The sequence below is a fragment of the Haplochromis burtoni genome, unplaced genomic scaffold (assembly GCF_018398535.1).
Source record: "Haplochromis burtoni strain Fernald_Lab_line unplaced genomic scaffold, NCSU_Asbu1 Contig_1361, whole genome shotgun sequence".
NCBI lineage: Eukaryota > Metazoa > Chordata > Actinopteri > Cichliformes > Cichlidae > Haplochromis > Haplochromis burtoni.
In genome coordinates this window covers 575-14,687 of record NW_024583722.1, presented here as the reverse complement: position 1 = coordinate 14,687, position 14,113 = coordinate 575, and the positions used below count along the sequence as shown (strand labels likewise).

The window sequence follows — 14,113 nt, the reverse complement described above, 5'->3', positions numbered from 1 at the left end:
CCTAATTCTTTTGAAAACCATACATCTTTCCACAGGTCTCAACTTCATCAGACATCACCTAGACATAGAGCTGGATGATGCTAGGGCAAACAGCGGCCTATTCGACTAAGATGATGGATCCATGGGGTCAAAAAAGCCAGAAGCAGGGCTGGAGAAGTACCTTTCATGTCCATTCACTGGAGGTGTGGATCTATTGCATGGCATTCCTCACATCAAGAAGCTGTTGATCAAAATCAATACAGCTCTTCCTGCATCTGGAGCTTGTGAAGGACTTCTCAGTCATGCAGGACTCCTGTTCACTGCTAAACAGTTACAGCTTCACAGAAAGAACCTTGAGAGCAAACTGCTGCTGAAGCTTAACCATCACCTTACTGAGTCATGAAATGGCACATTTTTGCTAAATATGCAGAAATAAATGCACACCCATACAATTTATGGTAAACTGAGCTCCCTTGTATGTACATGAGGAAGATGTCTCGTTCTGTTTTCTCTGAGGCTACTGTGCCATTTGGAACAAAAATGAATATAAAGTTTACAGCATATCTTGTCACTGGAAATTGTTTGCATTGTTTGACCATTTAAAGAAACCGAATTTTGAGGTACTGTTGAGTCCACTTCCCTTCTCAAAGGTGTCTAATTCCTACCTCTGGTATTTACCTAGTAATATTGCCATAAAACCATGGAAAGTGAGGGCTGCAGAACAGAAGCCAACTTACACGAGGAACAGGCCGGTTGTGTATTTTAGGACCCCACGGACATTACTGCCGCTCTGAGTTCGGTGACGTCAGAGCGGTCTGCCGATATTTGCGGGTTAAGAAAGATGGCGGCTGAGAAGAGCAGGTTGAAACAGCGGAGTCATAAAAGCAGCATATTTAAAGAAGGTAATTAATGCTCTGAGACTTGAAAGATTCTAGTAAGAAGAGTTTTTGTGTGGTTTTAACCGCAGTGTGTTTGTGCGCGTTTGATAGATAACAACGGTTATCAAATGACAATGCAGCGCTCCGCTTCGCCAAATATTCGCCTCAGCCGTTGTTTCGCATATTATTGCGAATTTGAGCTTCCCGCTGTGTTCGACCGATAAAATATCACTGAAAAGATTGTTTTGATTGTATTGTTTTGATAATGACACTGAGCGTGCGTTCTTTGAGCCGGGGACGACTCATTCTCGCTGTGCAGTGTGTTGTTACAATAAAGCCGGTGTGAAGCCACTCAGCTGTCCTCACCTGCAGCTGAATGTGTTTGTTTTTCCTGCTACTGCTTACCCCTTGAGCTGATGTTCATTCTTGTAGAAGATGTCATTATAACAGCCGCTAAACCGATCTGTCAATGTACAGTAAATAGAAGCCTGTATTCGTCTATTATCTAGCAACTAGCTAACTAAACTTGCTGTGTAATTTTAGCTAGGCTAATGTACGACGCACTGGATAACGAGGCGCTTTAACAGCGGACACCGTTACAAATGTAATATAGCTTTATGCCTTAGGCCTTAGGGTACACACATTACAAATTAACTTCGAATTCCAACTAAAGTTAAAATTGCCAGTTGAAATGGCTTTCCTCTCTTATTAAGAAATTCATGAAATTAACATTTGTAAATGAAGCTCTGAATTGAAAAATTCAGCTTTTTAATTCTCTAGTATCGACGAAACTTGTATTATTTTTGCAAGAGCTCTGATTGTGCACCCTTGATCTGAAATGTAAGTCAACGATTTAATGGACAGAGGTCAGAAGGAATAAGCAGTGAGGTAAGTTTACCTTAATACTGGAATGCTCTACTATTTAGCTGTGGAGCTTCAAAGAATTACTTGCCAGTAGTTGTTACTTGCCAGTAGTTGTTACCTGTCACTGGAAAAAATAAAACGCATAAGCAATGCTATCGTGGTTTTCGTGAAAGACACCCAGTATCAGGTTAGAGTAGTTCATAATAGTCTGCTTACAAGGTTCTCAAGGATACCAGGACAGCTGTGTTGGTTTCCCTGAGCTGGCTGTTTAGGAAATCTTGGATTTTTAAAGTTTACTAACTCCTTAGTCTGTTTGGGGAGTGTTGGTGGACTGTAATATCAAAAAGCCTTCACTGTTCTTTACCCTGTTTTTAAGCACAGAGTTTCTTATGTCATTGAAGAAGAAGCTGGAACTGTTTGCTGTTAAAGATGTCATGTGATTTGTATGTATTTGTGCTGGTATGTTTATTATCTTGACAGATTCAAGTTCAGACTGAATATTGCAACAGCACTGATGCTTATAGACCTGTACTTATTAGCCAGATCCTAATGGGAATTCTTAGGGCGTGGTTATTGGTTTTGCAATTCTCCGATAAGCCCTGGGCTTCTTCATAGAAGCACTTAAAGACAGATTAGCAGAATTTTGACTGAATATAGTTTCTAATGTGTTTTAATAGCAAAGGACAGACACTGGAGAAATGTTTAAATTGGGCAACTTGCTGAAAGGGTGAATCTAAAGGGGGCGTGGCATGTAGACTTTATTTTCAGGGTTCCATAGCGTTATTTATTTTAGATTTAAATTTAATGCCCTGTCCTACCTATGACATGACAGCCTTACCTGTCTGCTTTTGATGTGGAGGAGTAGCAGCTCTACTCTGAACCCCTCCTGAATGACTGAACCCATCCATCCACCTTTTTGAGGCAGAGCCCATCCACCTTTTACAAATCAGGCCTAGATTAATAGATTTACTGCATTTCCCACAAACCATGAGCAGTCTGGTGGCAAAGTTGGCAGTCTACAGTAGTCCTTTTTAGCAAATGGCTGTGTTAGCCTTGCTCCATCTTAATAATTACACCAGCAGCAGAAAACAAAATACACTGTCCTGTCCAGCAGCTTCACGCTGAAACTTTACCGTGTCTTGCCAACATGGGTACAGACACAAACTGTGACTTCTCTTGACGAAAAGTCTGAACTCACTCACTGAAAATACTTGAAAACAAGCTAACTTCTCCACCTGCTCTGTGTCATCGCACACTGTCTCTTTGCGCTCTTTTTACTTTTCCTCTTCTCTCCCACCCTGTGCTACCTTCACCCATCATATGCAGGAAATTACATTTTTCACAAGCAGTTCACAATAACTGAAAGAACCTTTTTTTTTCTCTTTTTTTTTAAACAATGTAAATATGTTTTTAGTCATTTTACATAAACTTTGACTTTTAACAAATGCATTTACTCAATTTCCTTTTCTTTGTAATCTTACTTTACTTTCTTACTCCACTTTACTATCTATCTATAAATCTAAAATTAGTAAAACATAACTGAAGTTTTAGATTATAAATACAGTATGAGGGAGATGGATGATAGATATTAATAGATGGATCTCTTTGAAATCTTCATCCAGAAGAGTACAGTATGTTTATGCTTGGATACATTAATAGCTTTGCATTATTCACAGTTCAGATGATCTTCATTTGTCTAATGGTGTACCTCAGTGACCCCTCTGAGTTTATCAAATATCTGAAACAAAGAGTTTCTAGATGTCTTCCTCCCTTTCAGTTAACTTTATTCTGATTTGCTGGCCCTCGTAAGTAGAACGTTAAAGCATGGACTGTCTTTTTCATATAGCATAAGCAACATCATAGCATAAGCAACATCACTGCTTCTATGACAAATTGAATGGGGACCAGGTCACCCAAAGAGTTAAATCTGTCCTGGTTACATGTCTCTATTCAATCTAAGTGGCTCTGTAGGTCAGTGAAGCATCACTGCTGCCATACAAGGAGCTTTACTCATCCAAAGGTTAAAACTGACTTTTGTAAATAGTGGTTTTATTTACTATACACTTCAGGTCAGGCTTGCAGTTCCGTAATGGCAATAATTCCTCTTAGAGGACTATAATCAAGAGGAAAGCTGAGGCTTCTAGAATTAGACTGGGTTTTTTTCCCCCATCCAGCAGATTTTCACTTCGACTGCCAGTTTATTGATTCCTGCAAGGAGACTCAACCTTCAAGACTACAGCCATGCTATATAGAACATATTCACACTGTAAAGAGTGCTTAGTTTAATGCATTTATTTGAAAATGGCAATAATGGTATTGCATTTGTTTAGAACTGTCAGCATTTTCCCATAAATAAAAGGCAATTAATTATTTTATTCTCTAAATACTCTAATATTCTATATTCTCTAATATTCACGTAAAGATTATTTTGGTAGTCAGTCTGTGGCTAATCTGTCAGTTAATTTTTATTATCCATCCATCCAGCCATCCATCCATCCATCCATTCGCTTCCGCTTGTCCTTTTCAGGGTCGCGGGGGGTGCTGGAGCCTATCCCAGCTGTCATAGGGCGAGAGGCGGGGTACACCCTGGACAGGTCGCCAGTCTGTCGCAGGGCCAACACACAGGGACAGACAACCATTCGCACTCACATTCATTCGCACATTCACACCTAGTGACAATTTGGATTATCCAATTAACCTATCCCCACAAGCTGCATGTCTTTGGATGGTGGGAGGAAGCCGGAGTACCCGGAGAGAACCCACGCAAACACGGGGAGAACATGCAAACTCCACACAGAAAGACCCCGGCCTGATGTTGGAATTGAACTCAGGACCTTCTTGCTGTGCGGCAACAGTGCTAACCACCGTGCCACTAATAATTTTTATTAGTCAACGATTATTTATTCACTCCTTTAATCTTTGCTTCCTGTAGGCATACCTCTTGTTCCAGGCTACAGTGCATATTTGCTTTACCTGTTCAAGTTGCCCAGCTGTAAATGTCACCCTGCTGTCTCTTCTCCAGCCAATTAAAATAATGACCCATGAAACATATGAATTTGAAGTCAGTGTTTTCAACCAATAACTGTACAAAACATGGACGACCTAACAGCTTGTCCCCTGGTGTCTGGCTCCAGTATAGGTCATAAACCCTGGCTCCTCCATGTTATCAGATTTTTCACAAAGATGCTTTATGCCATTATTAGTAATTCTCATTGTTCAAGGGGTCTCCTTTCTCACAGGTTGGATTCTAGTTAATAACTTAATGCTGTTATTGGGGTCAACGTCATCATGACAGCTTTGACTGGCAACTGTTGTTACAGAGAAACTTGCCTATATCTAATCGGGAATGGCTGATAGAGCCAGGACGCGGAGAGGAGGGCCAGGATTTACTTTCCAAAACCACGACTGTTTCAAACTGACAGCATGAGGTGTTCTGCAGTAAACTGGATTAACCGACAGAAGGACCAGAGGCCTAACTGCACTTTTTCGGTAAGTTGAATGTGTGTTTGTAAGATAATCAGAAATTAACATCCTGAGATAGCTAGCTTAGTTGAGCAGTCATCTGTTGGGGAAAGCCGTGTTTGGTAGCTAATCCGTGCATGTGAATGAATATACCTTGACTAAACAAGTCACTCTGAGCTTGAATGTACATTAAAGTCAGTGCTGTACAGTCAGAGCTCTGCTGCTGTACTCAATGGAAAGATGTTCAGACCTGCAGCTGAAGATCAGGCACTAAAACTGTTTATAAGAGCAATGGAAAAATGCCACTCTAGCTGCTCAGTCACTAACTAACATGACAGTTACTGTACTTTTTATGAGTATTATTCTGTAAGAGCAACAAGTTAGACTCTCCTTCAGTTCTTTTGGAGAGCTGATTATAAAATATATGCAAATGGCAGCATTTTTGTGTCTCCCTTACATCTGTAATGACAGTAACACCAAATTAATAAAAGAAAATGCACTTTAAACCCTCATTGATGGATTTCATTCAGTTTTAACAGAAGAAGAATTACTGAAGATCGAAAATGTTCTCACAATACAGCCTGTAAAATCAGTCCCAGTTTCTGATTTCCGTTTGTGTCTTACACAGCTGATGTTCACAAACTAAAAGAAACAGGATTATAATAGGAAAGCAGGGGTATCTATACACAGCCTTGTACCTGGGGGCTTGCTTGTTGTGTTAGAGACTCCATGATAGTTCCTCCTCTTGCTCCCATTTCTTAGGTTTCTGTTGCCTGAGGTATTCACTGAGCACATTGGTGGTGGCCATCTTTCTGGTGTAGTTGTGGATAGAGCAGGGCGATATGGTCAAAAATATTTATCATGATATATATTTGAGAATTTGCGATAACGATATAACTGACGATATAATTGATGCGAGACAAAATACAACTCCACAACATTACTAGCGCAAAAAGACAACCTTCATTTATTTTCACTTAAACAAGAAGCTGGTTTTTATGTACATTAAAGCTTTATAAAAATGTAACAGTGCAAATGCAAATTCCTTGCTGAAAGTTTAACCAAAAGGCATTTCCAGTAGAAATGGGCTGACATATCCTGAGCATAACCATGTATAATATCCACTGAAGTTAAAAAGAGGTGCTTTGCAACATTAAACTGCAGTGTGCAGTACGTATTTTTCGGACCATAAGGTGCACGGGATTATAAGGCACATTAAGCGAAACAAAGCAGTCAGATAAATCAAACTTTATTAAACTCATTCTTCTTGCTTCCTCCACTTCTGTACCATTGATTCATTAATGTTGAATTCTCTGGCAGCTGCTCTATTCCCATGTTGTTGCAGTATATTAATGACTAACCTCGTATTGTGGATGGATTATCTCAGTTGTTCTCCTGACTGAAGTTTGGTCCGTTTACAGCATCCTGCCATGCGATTGCATTTGTCTCTAACCATCAGGACAACGTTAACTTTTATAAGTGGAAAAGTGTTAGTGTTCGTCCTCCAGCTTCACTGTTTATGTTATGCTAACATAGCTGTGTCGCTAGCGATCACGTAGCACATCATTATATACCAGCTAGCCCAACTTCAGTAACCCTACAAACGTCACTGCTGTTTAGTTTCCTGTCTTCATTTATGTTGGAAGTGATAGCAGAGCTGTACGTTTGAATTTTTCAGAAATCTCTCAGTCAGAACATGCATATCATGCTTAGGTAACTAGCGAAACTAGCGAGCTAACTTCCGCTAGCTTCCTGCTAACTTCTAACTCCGTTAAATGTAATAACTTTTGTTTTCATGGATGCCTGGAAGTTAAACTTCATAGTTACACCTGGTAAAGCAGCAATGCTGATCGTTTTATTAAAGATGAAAGAATTTAGACAGTTTTTAACTCTCAGTGATGCTGCAGTGTTGTTTGACCTGAAGATACGGAGTTTAGGACCCAGATTACTCCCAGATTTAAGAGCATCTTAGTCCGACAAATACGACAATAACGACGGCCGCTTGCATGTTCTGCAAAAAAATGTGCTTTGTCGTGTATCTGACGGACAAACACCAAACCAGTTCCACATCACTGAAGTTGCACCATTTTTACAAAACCAATTCTGGTTCATCTGTTTCACTCAACAATCGGCCATGTGCGTATGAAAACAAAGGCACTGCGCATGCGCGTTTTACTCATATTCTATCGCGATATTTCATTTTCCTATCGTTGCCTAACATTATACCGGTATTACCGTGAACGGTATAATATGGCCCAGCCCTAGTTGTGGATATTCGTTGTCTCGTCCTGGACTGTGGTACTGACACTCACTAGTCCTCGGCCTCCTTCCTTCTTAGGCATACCTTCCTTCTATTTAGGCGTACAGTCTCAGGGTGCTAGATTTGGGGTGAAACCCTACATGCATGGTAAGGAGCTTCCATGTCTTGATGACAGTGGCTTCTATGTCTGCATTGCTATTGCTGCATTCCATAGTCTACCAGAGGCCTGGGAGCTTGAGGGTCCTGCGGAGTATCTTTGCCGTTTCTAGGACTTCGCTTTTCTGGACAGAGATATTGGATGCTGTTCCTGGGATCTGCTGGAGCCACTCACCTAATTCCTGACAATTGCTGCATTCTGTAGTCAGTATCCATAATGATCTCACTGAGAGGGTTCAAGCCTATGCAGAACTGGAACATCTCCTTGGTAGATCCCGCACTTGATGGTGACTTGGGCTATGGGCTTGAAGTTGGCCTCTAGCATGTTTACGCCACATCTGCCCATTGGGTTCCTGATGAAGGCTGCTTAGGGTCCCGTTGATCTTGTTCAGTTCTAGGCATGCCAGGATCCATTTGTGGTGCATCGAGTCATAGGCCTTCTTATAATAAATCCAGGCAGTGCACAGGTTGGTGAACCTGGTCTTGGAGTCTAGCACAACTGTTCTGTCTGCCAGTAGCTTTGCCAATTCCTTTATGTGCCCCCTCTCATGTGTTGAGCCATATGCCTATTCATTTTAGCTACTAATGATACCTGACTAGAGCAGGGCGATATGACCAAAAATATTTATCACGATATACATTTGAAAATTTGCGATAACGATATAACTGATGATATAATTGACACTAGACAAAATATTTTACAACTCCACAACTTTATTAGTGCAAAAAAAACCAAACAAACATCAATGTATTTTTACTTAAACAAGCAGCTGTTTTTTCCATCCATCCATCCATCGTCATCCGCTTTGTCCGGGGTCGGGTCGCGGGGGCAGCAGCCTAAGCAAAGAGGCCCAGACCTCCCTCTCCCCAGCCACCTCCTCCAGCTTGTCCGGGGGAATACCAAGGCGTTCCCAGGCCAGCCGAGAGATATAATCTCTCCAGCGTGTCCTGGGTCTGCCCCGGGGCCTCCTCCCGGTGGGACATGCCTGGAACACCTCACCCAGGAGGCGCCCAGGGGGCATCCTTGTCAGATGCCCGAACCACCTCAGCTGGCTCCTTTCGATGTGGAGCAGCAGCTGCTCTACTCTGAGCCCCTCCCGGATGGCCGAACTTCTCACCCTATCTCTAAGGGAGAGGCCAGCCACCCTTCGGAGGAAGCTCATTTCTGCCGCTTGTATCCGCGATCTCGTTCTTTCGGTCACTACCCACAGCTCGTGGCCATAGGTGAGGGTAGGGACGTAGATCGACCGGTAAATTGAGAGCTTCGCTTTTACACTCAGCTCCCTCTTCACCACGACGGACCGGTGCAGCGTCCGCATTACTGCAGCTGCAGCCCCAATCCGTCTGTCGATCTCCGGCTCCCTTCTCCCATCACTCGCGAACAAGACCCCGAGATACTTGAACTCCTCCACTTGGGGCAGGAACTCATCCCCGACCCGGAGTGGGCACTCCACCCAGCTGTTTTTTATTAAAAATTTAACAGTGCAAATGCAAATTCCTTGCTGACAGTTTAACCAAAAGGCATTTCCAGTGGAAATTGGCCGACATATCCTCAGCATAACCAAGGCATAAGCCTGCTAAAACAAAGGCACTGCTCATGCGCGTTTTACCCATATACCCATCGCAATATTTCATTTTCTTACTGTTGCCCAACATTATACCAGTATTACCGTGAACTGTATAATATGGCCCAGCCCTATACCTGACAGGAGCTTCCATGGGGTACTGAGGCAGGGTATTGGCCCGTAGTTTGATGGAACTGGACCCTTCTAAGGATCCTTGGGGAACAGGACTGTCCGGCCTTCAGTTAGCCATTGTAAGTGTCTTGACTAGCAGCTGCTTCATTTGCACTGTTAGATTCTCATAGAGTGCAGTCAGTTTCTTCAGCCAGTAAGAGTGACTCATGTTAGGGCCTGGTGCTGTCTAACTCTTTATATTGGAGACTCCTTTCTTGGATGTCTGCCACTGTGATGGTTACTGGACCCTGTTCAGGAGGGTTTTGGTCTGCTCTTAGATCCACCAGCCACTGAGCATTGCCATTATGTGTTGCGTCCTTTTCCCATATGCTCTTCCAGTATTGCTCGGTCTCAAGCCTTGCTGCTGTTCTCATACTGTTCCCCGGGCGATCGTGGCTCAAGAGTTGGGAGTTCGCCTTGTAATCGGAAGGTTGCCGGTTCGAGCCCCGGCTTGGACAGTCTCGGTCGTTGTGTCCTTGGGCAAGACACTTCACCCGTTGCCTACTGGTGGTGGTCAGAGGGCCCGGTGGCGCCAGTGTCCGGCAGCCTCGCCTCTGTCAGTGCGCCCCAGGGTGGCTGTGGCTACAATGTAGCTTGCTATCACCAGTGTGTGAATGTGTGCGTGAATGGGTGGATGACTGGATATGTAAAGCGCTTTGGGGTCCTTAGGGACTAGAAAAGCGCTATATAAATACAGGCCATTTTACCATTTACCCCTGACATTGACATTGGTTTATTCTCCTGCCTTCTATTTCTCTAATCCTAACCCTCTTGAAGCGGCTGGAAAAGGCTCAGTTTTTGCTTGGCAGTTTCTAAGGCCTCTGTTATGGGCAGCTTGCTATACTTCTTGGGCAGCTTCTTAATTTCCCCTTTCTGTAGCTCCGATAGTTGGCCAACCACCTTCCTCACGTCTTTGATCTGTCGCCTGGATTAACAAGGTCCGCGTCAGGTGTTGAGTAACCAGGACACACAGATGACAAGTGGAACAAGACAAAATAAGTGGGCAAGAGACAAAAATAGGGCGCTGTTGGAAGCTGCTACATAAGTAAACCCAGCGGAAAGGGTTGCATGAATGGATGAGGGACCTATGGAATTTTCCATACCCAGCATCCAGATTGATGGCGAAACTATTAGCTCAGTGTTCCAACATTTGGAAGAAGGAACTGCTCTCACGGCTAGAGATTAATGAGGTACCACCCAAATGCTATGTCATTTGGAAGTCAGCCACTTCCTCTATGTGCCGCATGTTACATGCCGAGCAGCTGAGAAATAGAAGGCAGGAGAATAAACTAGCTGTTCCCCACAGAACAATCCAAGGTGTGCTCTCAGTGGCAGGGGAACAATATGAGAACAGCACCACCAAGGCTGGAGACTGAGTAATACAGGAAGAGCATACGAGAGAAGGACGCAACACATAACGGCGATGCTCAGTGGTTTGTAAATCTAAAAGCAGACCACTGCACTAACCCTGAACAGGGTCCAGTAACCATCACAGTGGCAGACATTTAAGAAAAGGGTCTCCAGTATGAAGAGTTGGACTGCCACCAGGCCCCAGCATGGTTCACACCCACTGGCTGAAGAAGCCAGTAGGTTGTCAGTGAGTGCCTAACTACACAAATGAACCAAAGGATCAGTCCCATCCAACCACCGGCTAATAACTTGCGTCAGTACCACGTGGAGGCTTCTGGCAGGCACATGGGTCAATACATCAGCGGGGCACATAAAGGAATTGGTAGGAGTATCAGAGGAGCAAAACACCAGCTACTGGTTGACAGAGCAGTTGCCCAAGACTGCAAGACTAGGCTGACTAACCTGTGCACTGCCTGGATTGATTATAAGAAGGCCTATGACTTGATGGCTCACACTTGGATCCTGGAATTCCTAGAATTGTACAAGATCAACAGGACCCTAACAGCCTTCATCAGGAACTCACTGGTGATGTGGCAAACAACACTAGAAGCCAACTTCAAATCTATAGCCCAAGTCACCATCAAGTGCGGGATCTACCCACTGCTGTTCTGCATAGGCCTGAACCCCCTCAGTGAGATCATTACGGATACTGACTACGGAATGCAGCAATTGTCAGGAATTAGGTGAGTGGCTCCAGCAGATCCCTGGAACAACATCTAATATCTCTGTCCAGAAGAGAGCAGTCCTAGGAACGGCAAAGATACTCCGCAGGACCCTCAAGCTCATAAGCCTCTGGTAGATGACCTGAGCTTGAAGGATAAAGACCGCCCACAGGTTTGAAAGGGGGAGAGAGAGAGTGAGAGAGATGTTGTTTTTTTTGTTTTTTTTTTTCTCAACAGAGTTTGTTTCAAGTGTTCTTGTTTAAAAGGGCAAAATTAGGTTCTTAATTAGGTGTTGTTCACAAAGTTAAATGTTCAGTACTCTGTACATGTTATATCGCTAGAGAGAAATGATGTGAAGCATTAACCTCCTAAGACCCGAACTCTTCCACGGCAGGCATTTTTAATTTCTCTTTGATATTTGGGCTGATTGGGTTCTCATGAATGTAAAAACAAAGAATTACCAGATTATTATTTTTTTTAACCATATTTTTGTTCCTAAGAAAAATGAGAGCCACATATGAGGATATTCGTTTAAAATGTTGATAGAACAGTAGCAGTATAATGTCCTCGTAAGTGGATATCAGGCCCTTGTAGAGCAAAATTAAGTATTTTGGTCTAAATAACCCAAAATGTGATGTCCACATATGTGGACGCCAGGTCCTAGGAGGTTAATATGTTGTCCAGTACTCGGGCAGCAGCTCAAACAATGCTAATGATGTGTGTTTGTCTCTTGTTTTCCTGCAGGTGACCACCATTGAATTCTGACCACTTTATTTCAGATTTGAGAGATACACTTCACATTTTACAGTTTGTAATGATTCTTTTCTCCTTGTGATTACAGGAGCCGCCCTCAGCACCACCCAGAAAACAACAACAGAAAAATCATGTTATGTGTTCACTCTTGATGAACACACTATTCATGACATGTTGGGTTTGTCCATCTTATTGGCCGAGCAGATAGTGGAGGTCTGAAGACTTCCCTCTGAGGGAGCTGCTGGTGAAGATTATGAGTCCTGTTTGATCCCTGCGATGAGCGTCAGTCCTCCTGATGTCACAAAAATAATGTCTTTCTCAGTGGGTCAACAGAACATCTGGCACAGGACAGGTGTGATTTATAAAATAATAAAAAATAAAATAATAAGCATGAAGCTTCTCCTAACCTTTGGACCCAGAGAACCGCCTTGGCCCTGCCTCCAGGGTGAATCTGTTGATTATGTGGACTCTGGATCATGTTATAAAATTAGAAGAAGTAATCACACTTCTGTGAAACCTTCTGCTGCTGTGTTTTTCAATCTAACATTTTATTCAAACAAAGTGCTTTGAGAGTGTATAATGTATCTAAAACTGTTTAAATCTTCAGTTTTATAACACCTAAGTCTTATGTTAAAATCTGAAAGGATAGCATTAACAGTAAAAAACCAAAAAAACAAACAAACTTTAAACCACATTTTTTAGAGTCTCAGCAGCTGAATAACAGTTATTAAGATTATTTTAAACTGAACCTAGAATTGAACACAAGGTCTTGAATAATCAGGTCCCATCTTAATGGCCTTATAGCACCATATCACCCCATTAGAGCACTTTGCTCTCAGACTGCTTACTTGTGGTTCCTTCAGTATTTAAAAGTAGAATGGGAGGCAGAGCCTTCAGTTTTCAGGCCCCTCTTCTGTGGATTCAGGAGACAGACACTATTTCTACTTTTAAGATTAGACTCAAAATATTTTTTTTTCCTTTTTTTAATAAACATATTGTTAGGGCTGGATCAGGTGATCCTAAATATTTCCTTAGTTACATTGCAAGGTCTAGGCTGCTGGGAGGTTCCCATGAGCAAATGCAGTCAAAATTGTAGAAGAAACTGAGTGTTTCTTCTTCAGTTGCCCTTTTCACTTTGTTTATACACCTCTGCATTTCGTTATTATTTATTATAAATCTCTGGCTCTCTTCAATAGCTTGTCCTTTCCCTGTCTTCTTCCCCTTACCCTAACTGGTCAGGGGGCCAGATGGCTGCCCCCTGTGAGCCTGGTTCTGCTGGAGGTGTCTTCCTGTTAAAAGGGAGTTTTTTTCCTTCCTACTGTTGTCAACGCACTGGCTCATAAGGGGTTGTTGAGCAAGCTTTTTGGGGTTTTCTCTGTTGTGTTATTATAGGGTTGTGGGATCTTTACCTTACAATAAGGCAACTGCTGTTTTGATTTGGAACTATATGAATAAAACTGAATTGGAATTGGAAAAGTGTCTGTGTTTTGGAGGTATTGGCCATTTCTCATATTTATAACATTTATTAGAGATTATATTGTTGTCACCGACCCCACCCCCTTTTTTTTTTTTGTTTGTTTGTTTGTTTGTTTGTTTGTTTGTTTGTTTCTCGTGAGAAGTCATGTATTTGATCAATTTGTAATGACAATAAGAATATTGTATGTAAAATTTGTCTTGGAATGCTTCCAATTGTAAAAATTTACCATTGTCATGGTGATTAATAAAAATACCATTATCATGAAACTGTTTCTATATCCAGTGTTTTTTCTATTTCTGATAATGGTTCTCTTGTTCCATTGAGTAGAACCATGTAGAGCTACATTTTTCTTTGTTAGTACTGAGTGTAGTCTTGGCAGGCAGTCAGGGCGATACTCTCCAATGTATTTCTGTAGTATATTGTAGTTCTTAAACCATATAAGTGTTTCTGTAATATGACACATCAATAAAATTAGA

The 14,113-nt window shown here is 42.3% G+C and overlaps 1 long non-coding RNA gene across 1 annotated transcript; it reads left to right on the top strand.

Moving 5' to 3' along the window:
* Positions 1-80: 80 nt before the first annotated feature.
* LOC102311810 lies at positions 81-13,903 on the top strand. The gene is made up of 3 exons (XR_006053613.1): positions 81-881; positions 5,042-5,210; positions 12,249-13,903. It is a non-coding gene; the product is annotated as an uncharacterized LOC102311810 (long non-coding RNA).
* Positions 13,904-14,113: the final 210 nt, after the last annotated feature.